This window comes from Poecile atricapillus, chromosome 1 (genome assembly GCF_030490865.1).
Source record: "Poecile atricapillus isolate bPoeAtr1 chromosome 1, bPoeAtr1.hap1, whole genome shotgun sequence".
Classification (NCBI taxonomy): domain Eukaryota; kingdom Metazoa; phylum Chordata; class Aves; order Passeriformes; family Paridae; genus Poecile; species Poecile atricapillus.
Window position 1 is genome coordinate 25,884,193 of NC_081249.1, and position 26,480 is coordinate 25,910,672.

Consider the following 26,480-nt stretch of genomic DNA (forward strand, 5'->3'; position numbering starts at 1 on the left):
GTACCCCTCTCACAAGGCTACAGTTACTGTGTTCTAGTTAGGGAATTTAGAGCCCAGTAGGTTCTACTATGAAAGGGGTGTATAACTGGGTGTTATTATGCCAAAGTTCTTTGGAATCCTTGTTCTGAGCATTTATTAGGTTCACAAGTGCTCATCTTGTTCTTTGTGAAGTTCTAAAGAACTTCTGCTTGGTCTGATCTGGTTGGTTTTTAGTCATTACTGTTTGGTTAGTATCAGTTTGGTGGGGTTTGCTTTCTTTCTTCCTTTATATTTTTAGCAAATCTCTAACTGTTAAACAAAGAGGAAAAATAGATTTAAAGAACAAAAATCTTCATAATAAAACTCTCCATTGCATGAACCTAAAGAATATTTGAATACTTTTACTGGCAGAATTCTTTTCAACTGGTTCTGTTAGCCCAGTGTATCCAATATGCCTAAATGTAACATGTTATTTGTCATATGTATGTCATCATGTAATATGTCATCTCCAAAGGCAACCAAAGCAAAGGAGTCAGTGCTATCCTTCTGTCCATCTTTCTGTTGGGTTTGTTTTCCTTCTGAAGAGATGAAAAGAAAGAAAATGCATATTTAAAAGTTTTTTTTCTTGCTGGTTTCACAGTGACTGCCAAAGTGATGCCCAAGTATCCAGAAATGGATATTGTAAGTATTATATGCTCCTTTACCTGGCCTTTTAATCTCTTTCAAGAAATTGAATCCTGCCCTCTGTGCCCAGTAGATGTTGCTGTTGATTCAGTAACATTGAAAGAGGACAAGTAGAAAAATGCTTTAGGATCTCAGAAGATTTATAAACATTGCAGTATCTTACTCAGAGAAAAGAGGTTACTTAAAAAAAGAAAAAATGCAATGCCTATATTTTAATTTATATATATTGGCCTTCCAATCTGTAGCATAAATGAGAAGTAAGCATTGTATGAGTTACTGGTCTAATGTCCTGTAGAAGAAGTGCATTGAAAGTGGATTTTCTACCTTGCATCTCCATTGTGGTTTAACTAAGAATTTGTATTTTTATCCTCATCCTAAGAAGCATGAATTATACCAGTCATGGTGATATCTCTGTAGCATGGTACAATTTTGCAAAGCTATGCTGTGTGATCAGAACATGCATTCCTGTAGCCTCTCCCAAGTCAGCATTGTATGTTTGAAGCTGGAGCCTTGCCAAGTTGTGAGAACACTTTTTGTGTTGAAAACCCATTGCACAGGGTGGGTTTTGCACACTTCTAGTGAAGGAGACAAAACAAGGGAGGTAGGGCACTTTTGGAGAGGAGACTGGAGGAGAATAAAGAAGAAAACATTTAAAGGTGCTGTTTACTGTTCAGTAAGGTCATGTGTAGGGGAAGGTTTTTTTAATTATGTTTTAATGCAGTATTCTGCATTTCTCAAGCTCTGTCTTCTAGCAGAGTTTGAGAAACAGTTCGTTATTGAGATCAAAAAAAAGTGTGCCTAAAATACTGAGTAGACGAGCTCACTGCTGAATTTTCATTCCCTGGTGCATGGGAAAACACCTGCAGCTGCTGGTTTCCTTGGTAACAAGTTCACTGCAAAATCTAAATGTACTGCACTAAGCCTGTCAACTGCATTTGAGGAGAGTTTAACATGCACTCTTGGATCTTTTGATACATGAGTTTCTCAAATGCCGTGTCATTTATGCTGTTCTTGCGTAAAATACCTGATTAAAGGAGATGTGCGACATGTTTTGGATTTTGGACAAAGCTACAAAAAAGGTATTTACAAGTCTATCATGGCCTTTCTATGTGTCTGTAAATATTTCCTTATGGCATCTTGTTTTCTGAACACTTTTAAAATCTTGCCTTTTAAAGCTTAGTGCTATTGTTTGCATATTTTAAAGCTCAGTGCTATTGTTGCATTGTTGAGTCTTAACTGCTTTTTGGAGTTGGAGATCAGAGAGCTGCTGAAAGGAGTTGCTAGTACATGTGCCATATAATAGAATTTTAGCAGGATATTGGTTTTATTTGTCTAAGTAATTCAATATGGAATACGTGTATATGTTCTCACAGATGAGTATTTTTGCTCTGACTGAAAGGAGTATGATTTCATATATTGTGTTAGAAGATTTTACTGATGCTTATGATTAGCTTCAACTGTTTGAGCCAAAAAAAAAAAAAATCTATGGAATAGTGTGGTTGGGTTATTATACCAGAAGGATTCATTTAAAACCTGAGTTGTACTTTCAGAAGGAGAAACTGTTGAGCAAGTATTGTTAAAGAGTTAGATTGTTCTTCAGGAAGTATGTTTAGCATAACATCATTGTGTGTACCTGGATCACAAGTACAGGGAGTAGAAGTCATATTTGTGACTGCCTTTCTGTGTAAAGGGGTTTCCCATATTTATTGGGAAAGTAACTTATAGTACTGAGAAGACCAGGCAGTATAAAAAACCACAACACATGTTGACAAAACATTGTCTGTAGCTTGTCAAATATTATAGCCATCTGGCAGTGACTCCATGGTGGGATTGCTTTCTAAAATTGGCTTTAAAATGTTTCATAAACTCTTTTTTTCCTTCTAAAAGGAGGCAGCTGTTCACGTGAAATTATGTATGAGTTTAGTTACTAGACTCTTTGCATTTGGGGTCTTATTCGTGAGTATTAAACAACCTTTGAATCTAATACCTTACTGTGTTTCCCCCACAGATAATATTGAATGTCATTAACAAGGTATATGTTTTTAAAGAGCTTTCACTAGGAAAGACTAAGTTTTCATAGACTTTATTTTATTACTATTTGCTTTGGGTGCTCTAAGTTATTAATATTGCATTATAAAGGTCCATGAGCGCTGTGTGTACAAACTGAGCCTATTGGGGGATGGAGGAAGTGGGGAGAGCAGGCAGATACTGTCTTTTACATGAGAAACTAGTCTTTAGTTTTAAATACTCCCTTGCAGATGTCAGGGGAAAAGAAAAGGGACAAAAGGAGAGTGAAAGAACTATTTGTACAGTGCAGTTACTCATGTTCCGTTTTCTAAATCCCATCGTACCCCTTCCTGCTGCTGTTACACTTTGAAAAATGTAGACAAAAATATTTTTTCTATTGTAGGGCAAACAGTTTAGTTTCTTGAACAGCATTCTGCCTCATTCCTCGAGGGAATAAAAGTTAAACTGTCCAACACTACTCTGCTTTTGAGAGCTCTTTGCTTGCAACCCACTGCACCACCAGGAATTACTCTGCAAGAGACCCCATTTGCACATACATGTGACAGTGAAGAGAAATCTGATACTTAGAAAGATGAAGTAGAATAACAGTTTATACATTTAACTTTATGCTATGGAAAGCTTTTGGATACTTAAAGAAGCTTTGAATTTTCTGAAAATTTTGCAGAAACAAACTTGAAGCATTTGAGAAATGGCAAGAATACAAAACCTGAAATTTTGGGGAAATCTCACTTCAAACTTTTAGGTCTTCTAAAACGTGACATGACTCGATGAAAACAGATACAGTGCAAGAGCAGCATGATTACAAAGCAGCTTTTTAAAATACCAGTGTTGAAGATATTTTGATTGCAGTCCTTGGTGCATCCTGGAGATTATTTACCAACAACTTTCTGCAGCTGACCTGACAGCACCTGGGTAGGGTTAGAAACAAATGTCTCCTGAGCTGGAATAGGAATTGTGCTCTGGGGATGTGAGCATGTCCCTCTGCATTAATCTTTGTGGATTTATGGGCCAACTCCTGATCATGGTTATGATGCTTTTTTAAAGTATCTAGTAAATTTAAAGCTTAAATTATTTGAAAGTGAAGTCCATGAAACCTCTTTTGGGTTTTTTTTAATCAAAAAGCACTTTAATTTTGCTGCACTTTAAATAACTGAAAACCCCCCAGCATTGTATTAAGTTTCTCACTGACAGGAGAATCCTTGTTTTTTGCATTGGAAATAATTCTGAAGGGTCAAAGAGAGAAAATAAGAAAAAGCAGCAGTGGTATGTAATCAAAGAAACAAGGAAATGTATGCATTCTTGTTTATATTTTTCTTTCCAAAGCAGTAACAATTTAGGACTGTGGTCATTCAAGAAAGCTAACAGTACTTCCAGTAGCTTATTGAAGTAAAAAGTCAATCTTTCTGTTTCAAGAAAGCATGAAATGGTGGTTTGGATATGGTTTACAATATAAGGAAATCTAGATGATGTTTTACTTTCAGTCAGTTTTACCATAATGCAGCAGAGTAACTAGAGACTGAAGAGCAGTCATTTTCCCTCATCTATTGAGGGTGTTGTGCAGACCACCTCCCAGGAAAGATCAATGTAATTTGTCTTGTTTGAGAAGTACCATATTCCATGAAGAATAGAATTAAATGGAAAATAAAGGGGATCTGAGAATAGCCACTATTTCATATCCTAATCAAAAAAACCCAACCCAACAAATCATTGTAAATTGGATATAGTGATTTTTGCTTGTCAATAAATGAAAAAGTTGTAATTGTTTGCAAAACACTTTTTTAGAGGCGTTTTTCCCCCTACCTGGAATCTTCTGCCACTCTCGATGGTACCTGCTGTATAAAGCATCCACCAGCAAAAATAAGAAAATAATGCTACTTTATTTATTGAGGATTGTATTGCATTAAAATAGATGGAGCAATAGGTGTGGTAAGGAAACAGAGTGTTCAAGCTCTGTTGTGAAGGACACAACAGCACCATTGCAGGACTTGTGATGAGTGTGGGCATTCTGCAGCAAGACTGAGGTCTTGTTTGGGGTGTGGCCTCTGGCTGCAGGTGCGGTTGTTGGAAATGACTTTCCTATTTCTATATGATTAATAAAAATAGACTTCTAGATGAATAATAGAAAGGTTACTTTCCTATTTATATTCTCCTGATTTTGCATTTAGAGAAAGCCAAGTCCTTTCAGAGTGCTTGAGGTGCATTCCAGGAAAGACGCCAGCACCCAGTGGGTGGGTAAGCAGCCTTGGGGCAGCACATCTGCTAGAGGTGGGCAGCTCAGCCAGACCAGCCGCAAACTGCATCTTCCCATGTCCTCAGTGCATTCCCTGAGCATTGCACTACTTCCTTTTATAAAAAGGGAAAAGCTTTCTGTCATCCTAAAGCTCCACTGAATGCTACCTTTTAAGATGTACAAGTGGAAAAGGGCAGTAAAATTTTAAGATACATCCCATTCCATCCCTGGAGGTATTTAAAATCTGTGTAGATGTGGCACTTAGGGACACAGTTTAGAGGTGGACTTGGCAGTTCTGTGTTAATGGTCGGACTCAATGATCTTAAAGGTCTTTTCCAACCTAATGGTTCTGTGATTTTAAAAAAGTTCCAAATTAAAGTTGACATCCTTCTACTGAGCCCTTTATCTGTGTTATAATTTGTCAGCCTGTTCCTCAGGGGTAAGCACTTCAGTTTTATTCTGTGTAATCAAATTGAATGGTCCTGGAAAAACCCTGCTTTTTTATTCTTTTTTACATCGTTGATTGTATGTAAAATGAACAATTTTATGTGGCAGTTAAAAATCACTTTTTGTTACGGAGAAATTTCCTGAGTGTTTTAAATCAATCCTGACTTGAATGGTAGACCTGCTGAACTTCTTTGTGTGCAGCTCGTTCTTTTGAAATAGGGATTTTTACAAAGTAGGGCATGTAATAAAATTCAGACTTCTAATACTCAAAATCTGAACACTCACACAGTTTGATTTAGAGCCTAACACTTTTAGGACACCTCAAAGGTTTGAGCTCTAAAAAAGTGTTGGCCAGACACTTTTGGAGGGAAGAAATTAATTTTATGACCCCTCATCCAGCATTTCCTTTGAAAAGAAAATCACCCTAACAACAGAAAACAAAAGGTGTGTGTTTTCTGGAACCATTTAATTTCAGCATTTGCATACATAATACTTAGTCTGTGGAAGAATGTGACTGTGACATCTCTGCATCTATACCATCTATTTAATTGTCATGGTACCAGTAGCTGATCTTCTGAAACCAGAGTTCCCTGGCATCCACTATTTCATTTTTCTGCATTTAAATTACAGTGGTTTCATTTCTTTTGGGGTTGGAGTAGTTTCCCTCGCGAGGCCTTTCCTTTAAGTATACATATTTATGGAAGTGCCCCAATGAAGGAAATGACAGTGATGCTTCATTTCCTTCCATATTACTCCTTTTTGCAGCAAAATCATTCCCTGCTCACCTTTATGCTTCCTGTTCTCAGTCTTCCTAACTTCCTACACAAAGTACTTCCTTCATCTGTAAAGATTTCTCAGTACACTTAGGAAGGAAGGGTCTTACTTGGCACTGCATTGGCAAAAGGCAGCATTCATTCATTTATTTCCATGCTACTTTTAGAGGAGTGCAGCTGTGGGCACATCTGGATAGTTTAGCTCCTCAGACTGAAGAAGAATAAAAGATTGGAACACCCCTCAGCTGGAGCAGGGGCAACTGGAGGTGTTAAATTAAATAAACTCTTTCAAGGCTGTTGGCTCTGCAGTGATTACTTAATCCCACGTGGCAAAAAAAGGACAAAGAAGAAATCTGAAAGAAGCACTTACAAAGAAACTTGGTACTCTTTAGACACAGCAGACCAGTAGAAGAGATTCAAATGCTATTTCATCCAAGTAAGGAAGGCTGGGGAGAAAGAAGGCCCTGCCTGTTACCCAAGAAGTATTGAAACCTGTGATCTGGTCAGTCATTTTAAGTTAATTCAGGCTGAAGAGCCTTACTGCAAAACTTCACAGCAGTATGAGGAATCTTGCTCTGGCGTGAAGCTGAGACACTGGCTATGAAAGAAACAAAGTAGGGAAAGTTAGTAATTAAGTTAAGCTTTAAGAACTAACTGATGTGTTTGTTTTTGTTTTGGGTTTTTGGGGGTTTTTGTTTTTAAGGAGAAGCTAGATTGCAGTTGCTGAGGGAGGAAGCAAGCTGTTTGGGGAAGACTGAAAGGACAGGGAGCTGGATTGTAGCAAAATTGGGCTAAACTGGAGAACAGGCAATCAAATAGAGATGAGTATGTTGCATTTCATCTATCTTTTACTACTTTTCAGCCATGGGCCTGAGCAATAGTGGAAAAGGAAGGGGAAGGTGAAGCTTTTCCCTTACTGCTAAGTACTTGATCTGGATGTCATCTCAGCTTAATCCCTGTGTGGGGGTATCACACATCCCAGATGAGAGAACCTGGAGAGCAGCTTCTAGAACCTCTTCTGTATGGCACGTACTTTCTGTAAGAAAAAATCATTGAGGATGAGGAGACACTGAGAACTTGATGGAGATTTGGTAAATTAATATATTAATTAAACCTGGCATAATTTTGATGGAATTGTTCTATTCACTGCTCTTGCACATCTGAGAGCTTCTATAGTCTCTGTTCCTGTATGAATGAACCTTGCCTGTACTCTGGCATTGTATGAGTGTTTCTCATGTCAAATTTTCAAGAAGAAAAACTTCGATTTTTTTGTTTCCTTTCCTTCCTCCATGTATTTGCTAAGTTCTCTGTATTCCCTGAGATTGTGAATCTAGGAACAATTTTCTCCTTGTGAAAGAGTGAGGTGTTGCCAAAACCAGAATACTGCCATCTCTGCTTATGAATCCCAGTTTCAAATCCCAGATGCTTTACATAATAAAGCCTAACTGGGCTGATTACCAAGAGAACTCAGTCATTCAGGGAAATAAAAGGGAAAAATCCCTTTTCTTCTTGAAGGAAGAACTCATGCCAAGAGGAGGTTGAAATGTTAAAAATGCATTTTCTGTTTGGATCTTTCATATCGACTGTCCTGTTTCCCTTTTCTTTCCTTTTTATTTAAGGCTGGGGATCACTATCACCCTTGTGCAGTGGGTGTATGTGGCAGTTTTTTGTAGGACCTGAGAGGACCTAAATGTATGAAAACCACATTCAATGGGTCTCTTCCCTCTCTGCAGGAACCCAGCTTAGGTAAGTCTCCCTGGCTATGTTTGCAGTGTCCTCAGAGAGCAGTGGTGCTGTGGATGCTGTGGCTTCTCTGCTCATACTTTATAGAGTTCTGGTGGGTGGGGCCATCCAGGGAAGAGCGTGCAGGCTTGGCTGCCTGATGCTGACCATGTGGTATCACTAGGAAGCTGTATGGGATGTTTGGCAGGGGATCCAGCTGCACAGAGCACATATGCTCTGCCTGTTCCCAATGCCGTGAGCAATGCGGCAGGGCCCGTGCAAAGCGGCAGCAGGGAAACCTCTGTATAACTGTATTTCTTGTAGTCCTGCTTTATAGTCAGAACATAATTTTTCTCCTGCTGCAGCCACTCTTAGGCTTGCAGAGAAACTAAGTTCCTATGGGTTAAACTGGAAGCCCTCTTGTGGTTTAGTAATTGACTGAAAAATAAGAAATGGAGAGTTGCTTTAGGTGGTCAGTTTTCTGTGGGTCGAGGGGGAATTACTGGTGGAGAAAACACAGGGATTTCTGCAGGGGTTCCTGCAGCTGTTCAGCATAATCCTAAATGAACTGGAAATGGAAAAAAGTGTGGAATAAGAAAATTTGCAAATATGTGAAAATATTTATTCAAAATAGTAAAATTCAGTGCTGAGTGCAAACCATTGGAGGATAAATTGGTGGTGCTAAGTGATCAGTAGAGAAGGTGAAATTAATTGTTTGTACAAGCAATACAGATGAGAAAAAAAATGCTATTCTGTAAGCTGTTACCCTCACTGAGAGACCTTGACTGGCTGTGGGTAGTTCCCTGAAAACAGCAGCAGCTCCGTTGGCATTCAGTGTCAGTCCAAAAGGCAAAAAAAAACCATTACAAACCGCCGAGAGGGAAACCGAGAACAACAAAATCCTTATGTCACTGAGTAATCTGTGCTGTGCCTACTTCTGGAGTACCATGTCCAGTTTTGTTCCCTTTGTTAAAGTAGAATTAGTGTATGTGGAGGAACGGTGAAGGCGGTCAGAGGTATGGGCCTGCTTTTATACAAATAGGAACCAATTAGTGTAGGAAATTTTCTGTCTGGAAAACAGGCAATTGGAGGAGACATAATATCACCTACAGTGGCGGTCTGTATAGTCATGAATGGCTTGGGGATGTGAAAAGAGAGTGTTTATTTCCTGTACGGTTTTTTTTGTTTGTTTTTTGTTTGGTTTTTTTTTCCACCGCTTCACAAAAGAGAAACTGGGGCACACAGAAAACTTCCAAGAAGGTTGTTTAAATAAAAACAGTTTTCCACACAGCACATAATTAAATTTTGAAACTCACTGATTCAGTCATTACGTCACAGAGATCGATATAAAGTTAGCAGAGAAATTTTTAGGTATATTGTTGGAAGTATCTTTTGCTCAAGCAAAACTCATTGCATGATTATATGTTAATGATTTATGGTCACTGGTTTGGCCCCCCCACATGAGTGGATAGCTGTGTATTCTTCTGGAACACTTTCAGAATTGCCAAAATTTCTTGAAAAACTAGGTAATCCTATTTGGGTGAAAATGTTTGGAAACAAAAGATGTGTGATGTTGCTGTGTTTGAACAGGATTTGCTGAAGACTAGAGCCAAAACCAGAGTAAAGTAGAGAACTGAAGGAAAAAATAATGTTGTTAAGGCTTTCAAATCTAATAGAAGTTTAGAAATAAGTCAATACAAATCAGGTCAAATATTATCCCCACGCAGCCATGGAAATTGATTGATTAAATTTTGTAATATATTTGTGCCTTTCTTATTATCTTTGAAGTTTCACTGAAAGAAACAGGAGTACAGACCATTTGACAAAAAACATTTCCAATACATTTTAAACATCTAAGACAGAACTAAAAGGCTGTGTACTCCTCAAATTTCTTTATGAATTCTTCTGATACAGCAGGGGCTTGCCTGGGCCTGGTGAAGATATTTTTCTGAAGGTAATACATTAGCAGAAGTTAAAACTCAGAATTCCAGAAGCAGCTTGGATTTTTAATTTAAAAAATAATTAAAAATAATCATATTGTGTCTGGAAAAACATTTCCTATTGTATTTACAGACTCGCAGTGCTAGAACTGGGCATCAGTCCTTTTACTGTTAAATTTTAATTAGGCATCAGATGTGTGAGACTGAGGCTTGTTTAATTCCATGACATGGTAGTCTTGATGATATGAAGGGGTATGGGGATCAAGTAAGCACTTAAAGAGAGTGAAAACTGCTGTAGCTCTTCCCTGAGATACACTCATGTACTTTCAGGACTGTTTTGATTCCATACATAGCTCACGGTCAGATAGTGGATAGCTTCATATTGCAAGAAAACTCGGTTGGGTCTTCCTGTTAAGAGCTGATTTTAATTAGTTTAAGGTCTGTTTCTTTAGTCTGACTCAGGGTTGTTCCTGAAACCATGGATGATCCTGTTTCACAGCAGCTGAGATTGTAATCCCACATTTGGTCAAGTATCTTGAAATACTCTGTTTCATTCAGTAGAGAAGCTATGCCAAAGCTCCTTACTCAGGAAGACAAGGCTGCCTGATTTCCATGAATGAGCATGATTAGACAAGTACATGATTACAAATAACCCACTTTTAGGTAAACTAACTTTCAACCCAGCTCACTAAACCTTTCATGTGGATCCTCTGCTCATATCTTGCATGTGTGGAATTTGTTGGAAGGTGTAGAAAGTATATATAAAGTGGCATTGTTGGTGTAACTGAGGTTTAGCTAACATTAGGGTTTTTCATTCATTTTGCAAAAATATAAGTTACTATGTGCTTGTGATTCTGGAAGTTGACTGGTTGATGTAAAATTCTTCACTACATTTTTGTCTTTTTCATTTGTTATTTCACTGAGAAAGTCCATGGACCTTTGATATATGGGAAGTTTAAGCAGTCTGCTGATTCTCCAAGGGAAACATGAAATTACTATTGAATTGAGGCAAGATACTCAGGGAAATCTGGGATTGAATTACCATCTTCTCTTGCATTAGCTGCTTATGAGTGAATACATTTGCTGCACTTCTTGCTGCACCAGGAAACAGTGTAATCTTACAAGTGAACTTTGCTGTTCTGCATATGCAAAAATGTCTTAGGCCTTTAACTTGCTGCAGCAACAAATCCCATTGACCATCTGACATCTGGAGTTGTCCCTGAGCTGTCTGTGGATGCAATATGGTCACAGAGATTTTGTTTGATAACGAGCCTCAGCTATCCAAGTGCACCTGCAGACTTGCACTCCTTTTCTCATGCATTTGCTCCTCCTGGGTCACCACCAGAATGGCAAGAGCTTGGTCTGGTAATTGTGGTCTTGCTGCCCATCCCTTGTTCCTTTGCATAAATGCAGTCTCAAATGACAATCACATAAACAAAATACTTTTTGCATACAAAGTTCCTACAGGTCGTGTTTTTTCAGTGCTAGTACTTTGTTATGGAAAATCTTGACAGAAGACTTAATTTTATAATTTCTATTAATACTGAAATGGAAACATATATAGCTTTAGTCATATCTAATACATGGGGATGCTGTGGGCCTGACATACTTTGAGTGGAAATAATGTGAATTAATGTAATAAATGAATTATCTAAATTAATTTTACTGGCAGAGGAAGCCTAGATAGTTTGATGAGTCTTCTTAGAAATTTTTTTTAGTTCATGTCCTCTCTAATGGTATTGTTGAGAGTTATGAACAACTCATCAGAGCTCTCTTATTTCCCTCAGAAGGGCTGCTGTTTATACCTGCTGTATGCAATCTGTAGAAAAGAATCTTTATCTTAAATAACACAATGTTATCCTTTTAAACAACAAAAAAACATCTCTTTTTCATTTAGCCATGGATAATTTGTTATTTTTGGTTAAAAATTAGGATAAAACCAAGTGAATGATTAGAAGAGTAGGGGAATTCAGCGGACCATCAGCAAAATCCTGACAATAATGAGATTTAGGAGGCATTAAGATGATCTTTGGGGAAAAAAAGTGTTAAAAGCATTACGGTTTCGAACTTGTAAAAAAGTCTGTATAAAAGCAGTGAAATCAATTATGAGGAGCAGTTGTATAGAGCTGCATTGCACTGCTTTCACTCTTGTCGGTTTTTCTGTGTCCCTGGAAGTTTTCCAGTGGTACTGTACCCGCTGTAGTAAGTGGAAGTTTGCTGGTTATGAGGTTTGGTTTTCCTGGCTGCCTTCTGCAGCAGTTGTGTTGCCATACACCTTGAGGGGTGTGCAGAGCCCCGCTCTAAAACCCCTTTGCCTAAGGTGGGAATACATCGCCTTAGTTCCACACAGTTGCTGTGGAAATACAGATTTCACAGAGCTGCTGTAAGGCTGCTGTGGCACAACATTTAAGCAAACTCCTCCAAAGAGTCCAGCAGACAGCTGTGTTTAAAGGAAACTCGACAGGGTTTAAAGGAGATTTGAAGTCCTCAAAGCCTTCCAAAATGACCATTCCAAACCGAACGCGAGGGCATCCTGCGGGCTGGTGGGAGCGGGATCCCCTTGGCGTTGTCAGTGGGAAGGCATTTTCCCTCCCTCACCCCGGCAGCGAGGAAGGTGGAGGAGCCCCGGCTCACGTGAGTGGGGATGGGGCGTTCTGCGAGCTGGGGCTGCTCCCGCGGGATGCGGCTCAGCCCTTCCCAGCGCCGGCTCCTCCGCGCTCCGCATCCTCCCGGGCTGCGAGAGAACTTCGGGGAGAAGCCGCTGAACATTGCCGGCTCTTGAGCACTGCCCGCCTCGCCCGGGCGCTGCCGGCAGGGAACGTGGGCTCCTGCCTCCCTTTGTGCCGAGGGGAGCCGTGCGGAGCGATTGAAATGCAGGGCTGCGGAGCGCTGCTGTAGTGGGCTGGTTTGGGGCTTTTTCCCCCCTGCCTCCTTTAATCCTTCTGCAGGGGGTGGGCATGTTTGCTGTGGATTGTTTTTGTTTTATCTGAGAATGAGATGCTGGCTGAAAATTGAAGAAATGGCCCTAGAAGAATTGATGCAAAGATTAAATGCGGTTTCCCAGTGCGCTGGTAGGAGGAGCTGCTGGTCTTAAATAATGTGTTGTGTGGATGCTGTTAGTGATTTTGCAGGATTTACAGAAAATCCTGGCACTCTGACTAGCTTTCTTTATGCATGCTCTCATTAATAGGGAAGAAAACATTAAGAGCTTTTATCAGCATGTTAAACTTTCATTGATATTAACACTAATTAACATTTTTCAGTGATTAGTTGTTCCTGAAGCGTGCTTTAGAACATCATTTGGGGTAGTTTTGGGTGGCTGTTAGCCCAGTCATGTACTCTAAATGGGTTTTGATTCCCTTTTTATCTGACTCGGCTGTACCTAAGTTGGGGGAATTTCAGATTTGTCTAGCAAAACGGGTCTGATATGAAGCAGTGACAAGCTCAGCTAACTGTAAGCACTGCAAGTCGGTATTTTGGGTGGATCTAAATTGCAGTTCCATGAGAATGAAGAGTTACATGAATTAATCGTGGTAAATGTGGTTCTACATCTGTATGGATTAAAAACTAGAGCCGATCTGCTGAAATGGTCTTAGCGCTGTAGAAAGATTATGAAAATTTCTGAGATTGTTTTATTGGTTGAAAATGTAAATGCTTGTGTGTTCAAAACTAGAGCTAAGAAGCAGTGCACAATGAGGTGATCTTTGATCAGATCTAGGAGTGTTATCCTGGCTATTGCTCATTCAGAGATGTGAACATATTTCAGAATAAAAAGTTACCTGGAAAGACAAGAGAGGTGGTTTTTTGTATCCTTTGAAACTGTTTGGTTTGCCCTTTATTCTTGGTTTCCTGATTACAGAAATCTTGCATCTTCTTGTCATGTGGGGCAAACAGTGATTTGAAAATACAGAATATTATAAGCTATTATTCATTGCCGTATCAAAACTTGAAATTTATCTTCCCGTTTTTATAGTCCTCCGTTTCCTAAGGGTGACTTTTTCATCTTTTTCATTTTCCATGTGGTAGAAGGAGATAATTAGCAAGATGGCTGATGCTGTTAGTCTGATGAACACATAGATTAAATGACAAATATGGAATGAGCAGATCAGCTGCCTCTGTTTTCTTAGATAGGGAAAAAAGGTATTTTACCTTCTTAACAACATTTTTTGGGGGGGAAACAAGATTTGATGTGACAAGAACAAGCATTAAATGACAAGTAAAGGTCACATACACACTATTTTTATCCTTCCTTGTTTTTCCTTTTGATTATCTTCCTATTTTCAAAACATATATTTATTAAATATTTGGATATTTGTTTCATTTCCTGTTTTAGTTTTCTGAATGCTTAAGATGAAAGCAAATCTGATGTTAGCTGGTGCATACTGTCTGTTGCAGTTTATTTCAGTAATTTGTACATTACTTTTTCTCCTTCCATGAAAACATTGAACTAGTTTTTTTGTGGCAAGATAAATTTTCAGAACGTGTGGTGGATTTGGTTGGGAATGTTGGAGCCTTTTCTTCCTGAACTGAAGGAGAGGGAGGCCCCAGAGTGGGAGGTTTGCCTGTGACACTGCCTGTCTCTCAGCTGTGCAGCTGCAGGTACACTGTGACCTTCATGCAAGCCACCAGCAGCTCCAAACACTGGTTTCATACTTGCTGGCAGCTCTGACCATGTGCTGGCTTTTAGCTTAAAACATTTGCATATTTAAAGGGAAAAAATAAAAAGGCAGCCGTTACTTTACAGCCAATTTCATATACATGTGATTTAGCTGGTCCCCCTCCTCCCCCTTCTCTTTCTTCCTCTCTGTTATAATCCTTGTTCAGGTATTCTCAGACCAAAGGCAATGCTTTTATACAGCCAGTGGTTTTATTTATAGGTCACTGTTTCAGGTTTCCTTTTTCCTTCACCCCCCTCCCTCCCCTGTCGCTTTCAGGTTGTTTGACAGTTTCTCTGTTGCTGTCTCCCATTCTTGGGCTGTACACTGTCCTTGGGTCTAATTATCCTCTGTCTGGCTTCACAGCAGTTCTGTTGATTCAGAAATCTTCTGTAAGCAAAGATTTCCTTAACAGCCCAAGATCACGTTCAGACGTTTTCAGTAGCTCCGTGCTCAGGAGTAATTGAAATGCAGAGGTTCCCCTGGCTTACCTGTGGTACAGCTGTCCACCTTCAGACATCGAGGGATTTTCTCCTCTTTAGGATTCTAGGTGAAAAAAACCCAAAAAACAGTTCTTCCTTAGCTTGTTTTTTTTTTGTTGTTGTTTTGGCTTTTTTTTTTTTTTTTTTTTTTTTTTTAATTATACTGCAGATGGGTTGAGATTTATCCCAGGTACTTTTCAGCTTTTGAGTCAGAAGAGGAAGTCTAAAACCCTTGTGCACCGAACGGAGAGAAGGGGGTACGTTAAGATGGAAAGTCCTTCCACCTTCAGAGGTCCACTGGTCGTTCCTATGACTGGGTTGGGGTCCAGGAAGCCTGGAGTAGCTCAGCTCCCAACCTAGCATCTCCCAATGCCTGAGGTCAGGAATGGCAAATCTGGGTGTGTCCATAATCTTCTACCAGAACAGCCTTTGTGCCTCTGGCTGCTTTCCCGCTGGCAAGTGCCCTGTGTCAGTCTGGCACTCACACAGCCTTGATGGGCTACTCTTCCTTCACTGCCACATCAGCACCTCCCTCAGAGATCCTGCTCCCTCTGCTCTGAGCAAATTCTGATTTACTCACATTCCCAGCCCCATGGTAAGTTACTGACCTCTCCTTACTCTCTTACCAATGTGTGATCCTGTCACTGAGTTCCTCAAGTTCCTCCCTCTGACACATTTCATGAATCTGGACAGCTTTCTCTGGCAAAGCTTTGATTGATTATTTCTTGTCTTCCTCACCTTCACCTTATTCTCCAACACCTTACAGATATGTTGTCTTCTCTTTCTGGACATAGCTACCAAAATCATGCTCCCTAGTTTAATATTATCATCTGCTTCATATTCCAGCTCTGACTCTCGTTCCACAGTTCAAAATAACCTTGTGCTCTATACTTTCCCAACAACTGTAAAGGGTGTTCCCATGGCATCTTCTTTTATTTTTTCCCAGATATGCTTCTCAGTCTTCCCAGCCACTTTCCTTCTATCAGATGGCCACCTGGACTTGAATGACCAGACTAATTGCTTTTGCTGTTCTCATATTAATCCATAAAAGGCAGACATGATTTTAAGAAATTATCTGGATTTTTTATTTTTATTTTCCATTAGATTTTTGGGGTTATTTAATAAAATAACGGTGAAATTATTAGTGATACTAAAAAACAAAATCCTATTTTTGTCCATGTTTATTGTTTTGAGGAAAATGGTATAATTTTTCTTTATTTGGATGTAGTTTTTATTTTTCTTCTTCTTTTTCAGTTCTGTTGCTGTGTTAAATTCAACCCTTATCCACAGATTTCTATTTATGGGCAGGACTTCCCCTCCCCATGGAACAGTAGCTCAGAGGTTGAAGTCTCTGAGATGATAAACAGTTCTGACCTGGGACCTCATGGATTGTCCATGTCCCTGAGTGCCGTGGGGGTTCTGTTCAGGACTGCTCTGACACAGAAGCAGTGTTAAGGCACCAGCTCTCAGTGTCAGTCACTACCCTACATTTGCATCATTTGGAAGCCTTGCAGTGACGTGTTGTCTAATTTGTGCAAACAGGCAATACAAATCTGACATTCTCAGCCTTAAGCTTGTGGAAGCCCCACTATAATGGTTTCTTTCCACCTTGGAAAAGTGCCACTATTACAGCTACCATCTGTTTCCTCTCCTCAAACACAATTTTAATGCTCTGCGGAAAGAAGAAACATCTGCAAACCAAAGAAGGAAAATATGTGGTTCCTCAGTAAATAGGTATGCAGTGCTGGTATTTTCAGTACAGGTAGCATCCCATAGCCATTTCAGCCTCAGTTACTTTTCAGTAGCTCCACATTTTCAGTCTTATTCACAGTCTGGGCCCAAACTTTCCATTACATTTCCCTGGCTTTCTGTTCTTGACAGGCAGGCTTTTGAAGTTTTGGAGGCTGGCTCACCTGTCTTAACAAATTAGGCACAGATGTGGGAGGAAGGGACTCGCACACCATCTCCAAGTACCCAGAATCACTGGGTGAGTTGGATTATTGCAAGAACAAACAGGAACATCCTCAGGCATACTGAAGGGACATTTTAAAGCTGTGGGCAGCTGGAAGGACCTGTTCTGTGTGTCCTTCCCATTCCTACATTCTTGTAAACTTGCCTGCTCTTTCTTACCCTTGTAGCTTCTCTCTGTGGTTTGCTTGATTTTCAACATTGGGAACTCAAAAGGTCTTTCTCCATGTGGGAGAGTACTTCTGTTAATTTGGCAAGCAGGCAGGTCTGAGCATGAAGGCATTGATTTACTACTTGGCAACTTTATCAGCTTTCTATGTAGCTGGTAGAGTTGGAGAGATCCATGTGAGAGCTCTGAAATCTTCAGGTTGTTGGCACATCCACTGCACCCAGGTGGCCTTTAGTGGTAGTGGGGAATGCCTCTGCCTGGTATTAACTTGCTTGCCCTTCCTGACATGAGGTTTAAAATTTTGAAGGTAAGGGTGGGAGCTGCAGTTGAACAGACACAAGCAGTTAAGAGTGGATTGCTCATATTTTCTATGAGGATGCACTGTCACGGATCCTGGCAGCACTTGCATGGAGTGCATATTCTGGCCTAAACCAAACTCTTTATTTTACTAATGAAACAGCTGAATCTAGTGAAACTATTGGGAGTAAGGTTCAGAGATGGCATCAGATTCATCCTTATTAAAAGGAGCTAGCTGTCTTTTTGGGAATCTGAGGAAAAATGTTTTGATCAACATTAAGGTTGATTACATTTTATTTTTAACCAAGCTATTGTTGTTTAAAGATTGTGTCCCAAAACATTTCATCACAATAGGGTTTTGGGGTTTTTTTACATACACCTTCCCCTGCCCCCTAAAAAAACACCTATCCTTGACCTTATATCCAGCAATAGGTATTAAACAGTAAATGATGGCACATTTAGAATGGCTTTTCAGAGGATTGTGGGGTGCATATTTGTCCGTCTCCTCTTCAGTTTATGGATTTGGGTATATATACTTAAAGCTTTCAGAGCCGGGAAAGCCCTGCCTGGATTTAAGTACTTAATGATATGAAAGAAGAAAAAAGCCTTTTCCTTTGATGTGTTTTTATTACCATGGTGTCTCAGAATATTTTCTTGGCAGGAGTGCCTGGCACAGCTGCCTGCCACGCTTCCAACCACAGAGAGCCAAGCTGCAAGATTACCTCGTGCATATCAAATAACAGAACTTCTGCAGCAAAGGAACAGCACAGAGCAGGGATGGAGTGTCTGCATGTAACACATGCTGTGTTGTCTTCAAGGTGTTTGCTCTAAACTGCTGTGTTGGCTGGAACCTAGGAGTAGGAGGCATGTGGGTCACTCTTTCATTTAATGAAGATCAAGCCAGCTACTTGAGATTTTGTTGTATCAGCTCCAACAACTTAAGGTTTCAGTATCTGAAACACTGCATTTCAGCTGAAAGTTTTAGCCTGCTATTTTACAGTATCTGGCTTAGTTCCACTGTTTCTTTTGTCTTGTCCCATTTAATAGCAGCTCTCATTTTGGACAGAAAGAACAGGATCTTGGATGCTTTTATATGGATTAATCACTTGTAGGTCTCTTGAGTCAACCCTGCAATACTTTGTTAGCTATTTTGACCTCTCTCTAGTTACTTATCCCCACAACTACATAGCTCAAGCATGAGCCACTTGGCTCACCACACACAGGAATGCAGCTTTGTGGTGATGCAAACTGTCTGGAAGTCCAGCCTTTAACCTTGCCTGTAACAGCACCCTGGGTGCAGCCTCCTCATGCCTTGTGGAACAGTCAGCCTAAGCACACAGTCCTGGGTGCAGGTAGAGATGGAATCACCATCTTGGAGATTGACTTCTGCATGCAGTGGGCACTTTTAGACAATAGATCCCCTTACTTACAGCAGTCTCAGATGTTAGTTATATCCTCAGTCTGCCTCTGCTATTCTTTTTTTGTGGCTTTTGAGTTTTTGTAATAATGCTTTAAATTTCCTGATGACTGACAGGAAGCACTATTTGACTTGTGGTGTTCCAGGGGCATGGAGCTGGCTGTTGAGCTTCCCACATGGTTCCCTGGAGCAGCAGGGAGTGGGACACAATGAAACCCTTGCTGCAATGAAGAAATGTTAAATTTGGTCATGCAAAAGATGTAACTGGCTGTGAGTTTCAGCATGACCAAAAGCTGAAATGGAGAAGCTTTGTGATAGCCCTCCCCAAATGTTTCTACCTTCATGTGAAGGCTGATGGTGTTTGAGCTTGGTAGGAGCCAGTGATGGTGCCTTAGGCACTTAAATCCCTTTGAGGACACAGCACAAGGCAGTGTGGCACTCAAATTGTGGTGAGCTGATAAAGCACAGTGCAGCATGGTACTGCTAGGTTTTGAAGATTTCAGTGTGTAATGCTGCTTGGCAGCAGTCAGCCTTTTTGAAATTGATAATCTGGGCAAACAGGTATTTGGCAAGCTGAGAACCACACTGCTGTGCAGTAAGTAAGCTCCTGTTTTTCACCTGTGCTGTTACTTCAGGGCTGTAAGTGCTGTCACCCTTCCTGTGCTTGAGGCATTTGCTAAATGACAGTTTTACTAAAAGTCTTTCTGCCATCAGCATTTCATGTGGCAAGCAGAAAATTTGCACTGAGAAGTGACTGTCCTAGTTCTTTTAAAGTCTCAATTTTTGTTGAGCCAGAAATGTATCTTCCTTTTCTTTCAATTCCTGCCTATCATCTGATGGATTTAAAGGGAGGGTGTCTTTGCATATGAAACACCAAGATAATTTATATAAATAGAAAATTGTGAGAATACACATAGCTGATTTTAAAAATAACTCTTCAGGCTACAACCTTTATTGTTAAAAATATCAAATGATAAATTGCAGCCATTTTTGTAAACACTCCTGTGTCTGACTTCTGGGATGGACAAAGTCGTTTCCCTTGGTCACTATTTTGTCCTGGGCTGCTGGTTTTCTCTCCAGGTAACCCTGTGTTACTTAGCTGGTCATTTGAGGTTATCTCATGTCACATGCCAGTGTTTTAACAAGAGTTTTGTAAAGCCAGTCTTGTATCAGCCCATGAACCAAATGAACCAGAGCATTGCGTGACTGATTTGTTTCCTCTTTCCGCATTTACTTTGCGTGTATTACTACGGGCACGATGCCTACTGAAGCAACTGCTGTGGAAAAGCCCTGCCAAACTGAAACGTTCCTTATGGCTCTGTATCCTGCTGCTGTGGAATATTTGTAATTGAATTGGTTCTTCTCTGTTTCCATTATCTTACTATTTGAAATTTTCAGATTTACTGCAGTGAAGAGATTAATTTGGTAATTCAGGTTGTGAGGTGAAAGCTGAGTGGGTTTTTTTGATTCCCTGTCTGCCTCTGAGAAGTGCCTGAACTCTCAGGCAGGTGTTTCAGGCCTGGGAGGGAGGGAAGAATTTACCCTCTTTGTATTCTTTTGTTGATACATACACCATTTTCTCTTTCCAAACATTGGGTAATTCTTCTGCTGGCTTTTGTTTTCAGTTTCCAGCTGAGTCTGGAACATGGTTGTTATTACCAAATGGATTTATAGAAGGAAAATCAATGCTTTCTTACTTAGAATTTCACTTCTTTGAGAAACTTTACTCATCCTTTCAGCATATTTGTAATGGCAAAGTGCCTTTATATAAAATACTCCATTCTTGTTATAATATTTAAAAACAAAATTAAAGCTCCCACCCAAACATTCAGTGAAACAAAGCAGATAAAAAAGCACATTTGTGTTTGAGGAAGGAATTTTTCCAGCTTACTTTGAGGACTGTTGACAATGGGAGAAGAGGAAAGATGGGCAAAGGAAGCAAAACAGGTGTGTTTGGTTATGCAGTTTGGATGAGAATGAAAAGCTGGCAGAAGTGAGGTGATATAAAAAGATTCTTTGGATTTTTGCTCATAGATGGGCATTTAGTAGGACAGTATTCTCTACTGCTCAAAGCTATTGTATGAAAAACAATAGCTTTATGTTCAATAGTTATGATGGAATACATTCACAGAATCAGAAGAGTGATGAAAATTCATCATCATTACTTAATTAATGCTTGAGTACCTGCCAGACTCTATTTATGAGATAGCTCCAGTCTGCTCAGGACCCAGACATTTACTGTGATCCTGGCACAGGTGGTTTTGTTGAGGACACCCACAGTCAAAAATTCTATTTCTGGGTTCTGTGCAACAGCTGCTGAGGCTGCAAGTGACCTGTGGGATGTACACTGGGGTTCTGATACTGGAGGTTTGAAGGTAGAGAGAGGCAAAGAGCATATGAGTGCACTGGAGGGATCAAAAGGTCATCAAAGTTGTTGATGGTTTTCAAAATGCTACCAGCAGCTGACAGGAAAAAAAACCAAAAACTGAGAACCTTTCCACACCATATAAAAAACAGCAGACCAACACATAGTATTTTTGGCTTTCTAATTCCATACTTTCTTAATTTCCTTCTGCTGAATCTCTTCAGTGTTTCTTACTCCCAGCTCATGCTTTACTTGCCTTTCAAGGACATTGCAATCTGCATCTGACTTCAGTGCCATCACTGTTTCAAAGTCAATTCCTTTGAAAATTTTATACCTGAATTTCTTTGAGACCACAAAGCCTGGAGCGGGAGAGGGATATTAATAGAAACAGCTTCTCTCTGTTGTTGTATGAAGACAGGATGAATTATTTCAGTGTGGCAGTGGGAGGTGTTTTTCAAAGGAATTGTTTACATTGTTGAAGACCTAACAGGGAATTAAAAAGGTCTGGGTGGCACAGAGAGCTGACAGAATTTTGCATAAGGAGAGTATAGGTATGCATTAAATGCTGCATTGCTAATTTTGCAAGGTGTGCTTAGCAATTATCCAAGTTAAAGTAGTATTAACAGTTCCCACTCGGCCTTCAGAAAATCAGGAGGAAACTTTGCAGCATCCTACCATGTGCCTTTTAAAACATGGAAACAGGACAATTACTCTGGGGTTTATTTTATACTGTTTTTAAACACCCTCTAACCCCACAATGATTCTTTTAAGATCATGGTCTAGGGGTGAATTCAGTAAAGATTCTGCCTGACATTCATATGATGCTGCAGGGAACTGTTATTTGAGCTGGTGGGAAGAGGTGGGATTTAAATTTTATCCCCAAAGGAGGGTGAGAGTTGAGAGAGATCCAAGAGTAGTTTGAAGGGAAATACAGGTATTTGAGACAGTCCTGATGTGCGACTGCCAAGGCAGGAAAGGATGTGGGTGTTACTGTTTGGCACTTGGACTGCGGAGAAGCCCCTCCTGTTCCCCCACATTCCCTCAGGAGTTCCTCTCCCATCCTTTCCCATCAAGTAGCTCCTGACTTTCTGCACGTGGACGTTCCCTGAGCTGCAGCTTGGCTGGTGGCTCTTTGCTGTGTATCCTGCCTGAGAAGGAAAACAGGAGCAGGCAGTGCTACGAGACAGAGGAGCCTTCCCACTCACTCGCTATCACCACCACCCTGGACCAGCAGTCCTGCTGGTTTGACAACCAGTCTGCAAGTTTCCCTGCCATGTGAGACATGTGATGCATGGCTGGTACAGAGAGCTAGACCTGTGTCATTAAATAGCAGCAAATGTAGTGTATAGTATTCAATTTTAAAGATCTCCTCTCTTTCCTAACCCTTTTCTCTGCTTCCTGCTCCTGGCAGCAGATCAGCTATGGGCTAGCCTTACGGGACGTATTTTTGCTCATTAGGCTCACAGGCCACACGCCCCCACAGTCTCACAGGCCTTGTCAATTGTGTGCTGCTCTCCTGTGCAGGGAGCAGGGCCATGCTGGGTGCTGAGCTGGGGGTTTGCAGATCTCTCAGACGCTGCCCTACAGCCTGTCCGGGACTGCAAGGGCTGCCCTGTCCATCAGGGCCCCTTCATCCCAGTGAGATCAGAGTGCTTCACAAGCAGCTGCTCTGGCTACAGTTTACTGGAGTTGAAAAGTACTCAGGAAAAAAGTTATTAGAAGTGCTAGGTTTGATTTTATAGCATTAATGCTGGAGACCTCAGACTCTGAAAATTATAAACACATTGGTAATTGCAGAGGGAAGAACTTAGTTTATGCCTTTAGAAAGGAATTTTGAGGATCAAAGCCTGATTTTTAAAGTGTATTGCTAATAACACATTAAGCAATGAATTAGTAAGTTATTAAGCTATGAATAAATGAAGTTGTGTTTGTTTTAAAGGCTGGTCATTTGCTCTGCTCCATTTTTTGTACAGCCTGCCAAACCCTTTGCTGATGAGCTATACTGCTCTCGACAGATCCCTGCCTCGAGTAACTTGTTATCTGTATTTGACACAGCAGAAAAGGAAACATCAGACAAGCGTGGTGGAATTGATGAGGGAGGGAGGGAGGGAGGGAGGGAGAAACATTCCCAGCAGAAATAAGGTCAGGCACATCACTGCACAGTACTGCCAGTGGGCTTCAAGCAGTTTTCTTTTTTGGGAGGACAAGGCACGTGTGCCCCATGGTATCTCTTGGCAGGTCTGGTCCTCTGCTTGCAGAGGTGAGAGTTGCGTGGGGTTGTGGCTTCTTCTCAGCTCAGTCACCTGTGTTTCCTTTCCTGGAGGTGAGGTGGGATGGGAGGGAGCAGGGTGAGGCAGAGCTTGGCACTTGTGCATCTCCTCCCCTGATAAAGTCAGGGCACGACAGGGGTGGGAGCTCAGGGAAACAGCAACACCCGTCCATGCGGAGGCAGCCTGGGAGGCGTCTGGCCAGCAATGACTCTGTGTAAACTTGGATATCCGGGGCTGTTACCTGGTCTTGTTCTTCACCTCAGCCTCTTCTGTCAGCAAGCAACCAAAGTTATGTTGTGAACAGTTAAGACATGAAATAGCATTTTTACTCCAATGTTTAGGTTTCCATCTTTGTCACCTTCTTTCCCCTAGTTTTTAAAAGTTGTTTAAAAATGACATAAAACATTTCACTATACTTGATGCAGAGAAGTGGGTTTGTATGGTGTAGAGTCAACACTTGGTGAGCATATTAGGTTCTGACAGCTGTTAGACATCCAGTCAACAGAACTGCAACAAAAGTTTCTATTGTCAAGCAGCAGTTTAAGTGCCATTAATAAACCATGTTGCTGCTACCTAATTTTAAAAAACCCAAAACAACAAAAAGCCCAACAGCAACCATTTTTAATAAAGTTTTTGACTTTTCAAGCTTTTTCAAAACAGTTGGTCCCTAACCACTTTCCAAGCACATTTACTTACTTTTCTCCCTTGCCTTTGGCTTCCCATGGTTTCTCTTATATCAGGTGAGAGATGGGTACCTTGCAGTGGTTTGAACCATTACACTGGTGGTTGATTAAACAGAAATTGACTTTTGGTTGTTTGTTTTTTTTTGAGGAGAGAGAAGTGTGCTCACTGTCATATCTGTAACCTGCCCTGTCTCATCCTGTGGTCATTTAAGCTGATACCAGGACAAGAGTGAGAACACATGGCCATGGCACCTGGAGCAACAGGGATGGGGCATGACTGTTCCTTCACTAGCAGTCTGCAGTTAATTAAGAGGAGAAATGATGAAAATCCTGTGACCATTTCCCATAATTCGTGTTTCCTGGATAGCTGAACCAAGTACAATCATCTCTTCAGAAGTTTACTGTCTTGGTTAACTTCAGATCTGGTTATTGAATGTTATGGCTGTTGGTTTGCTGACTGGCCAAGCAGAGAGACCCTGCTTGATGTTTGTTACGATACTGTGGGTACTTGATTTCTGAGAAGTCTGCCCACTAAGCCCAGCTTCTTGACTGAGTCTTTTCACTTCTTGATGCATGTTTCTGTCAAGATTTAATTTAATTTTGAGGTCACCAGTTATCCTGTAGTTCATTTCAGTAGGTGTAGTACCAGGCTCCTAGTCTTCCATGTTGCGTGAAGTAGAAACGTGTCATTTCTGTTCATTCTCTCCCCTGCCTGTAACTAAGGACTGATGTGTTTCAAGGTGTGATATCTGTACACAGTTTTTTTCACACAAAATTTCATTTGATTGCTGTGAAAGGTAGAAATAGTTACATTCTTTATGGCACCACTTATCCATACTCCTAATTTTTTCACACCTCTTAAACAAATACATGATGTGTTAAGGAATATCCTACTTTGAAGATCAAAACTGTTTAGTTAGAAATTACAGGGAAATTCAGATTCTAGTATGTATAAACCAATACCAGAATTTCTTCAAGTGCCACATTTTTAACTCACCTTGTAAGGAAATAGGATGGAGGTGCAACCAGTGATTGACTTAGACCCTGTTTCCCTTTGCATTTGCATCTTGCACTGTGTCTAAAGAAACAAATGTCATGGGATGGTGTTATGGGAAGGCTCAAGTCTGAAAGCTGGGTATGCACATTGAGTCTAAAAGGTGGCATTTTGTGACTTTCATTTTTCTTTTTTTCTATCATTCAGTTTATCAGTTTACAGATTTGTCTTAGCTGAGTCCAAAATCAGAGAAAAAAGCTTGTTTAAACTACAGACAAAATGTATATTTTATTAGTAACAACTTTCAAATATGTGTAAGCAATCAGCTGCAATGATAAGAGCTAGAAGTACTTTTTTTAATGTGACACCTTTCTTATTTTTTCCAAGCCATCTGTTGAGAGCTACAAATATTGTTAAGATTTGCCATTTGTCCTGTTCTGTCTTAGAAAAAACAATGTTGTGGCATCTATTTGCTGTTTTTTCCAGCCTTAATACAAAACATAAGATGTTTGTCTTTTAATTTAGAACTTTATATTCATAATAAACTTATTTTTCAGTGCTAAATTATTAATCTTAAATGTTATCTAAGAACATTGTGACCATTTACTGGTTATTAACTTTTGTTATTAATTTATAACACTTGCAAAGTTAATATGAGAGATAAGTATTTTTATGCTTCGTGTCTGCTATCAGCTCTTGTGTTGCAGTTTGATGAGAATATATAGACAAACTCTTAAATTTCTTCTTTCAGTTGGAAAAGTGCCTTAAATCATGGAATTGAGGCATGAGATTTATTCTGAAAAGGAAACAAGGTACATCTAGGTTTGTATGACTGCCCAGTGTTTGCTCCTCTGAGGCCTTGTGATTTTGGCTCTGTCTGCTGATCTATAAGATCATGAAAGAGTAGGTCTCTCACTCAAGGCATTGTTTTATACTTTATTAAAAACTGCACCCCATAAACCATCAAAACATGTCAAAAAAAGGTGTAATTATGTTATTTCTTATTTAGATGTCTTGTTTGCACATGTACACTCCTGTCTCTCCCCCTCTATCCCTGCCTGCATGCTAGGGAGCATTTCTGTATTGATGCAATATGAAGAGGATGATCTCACATCTTCCTCACTTGTTTTCTTTGAGACACTACAGCAAAGCAGGTCACTCCAAGTGACTCCCCAGCACTGAGCAGGAAGCACAGGGGCATTTCTGCAAAGCCAGAAGCAGTTTCCTTTGCATGGCAGAGGTGCTTTCTCCTCTCAGAGTCCTGAGAGGTTAACTCTCATCCTGGTCTCTGCTTCTGCTGTCCTCCTCAGATCTCCTGCCTGAGATCCATTGCTGCCCCCAGCCTCACACCACACCTCGCCTCACAGTGCCTGTATC

General features: G+C 40.4%; 1 protein-coding gene across 7 annotated transcripts in view; it reads left to right on the forward strand.

Annotated features, from left to right (window-relative positions):
• Nucleotides 1-26,480, forward strand: part of MCF2L (MCF.2 cell line derived transforming sequence like) — a 151,928-nt gene that overhangs the window by 19,713 nt on the left and 105,735 nt on the right. The window contains exon 1 of one of the 7 annotated variants that reach the window (XM_058829078.1): nucleotides 646-660. The exons of 5 other annotated variants lie outside the window; for them this stretch is intronic. The gene's annotated coding sequence lies outside the window, so the exon portion shown is untranslated. Of the gene's footprint in view, nucleotides 1-645; nucleotides 661-12,857; nucleotides 12,875-26,480 lie in introns of those variants that run through there. One more of the 7 variants, XM_058829044.1, reaches the window with a different exon arrangement.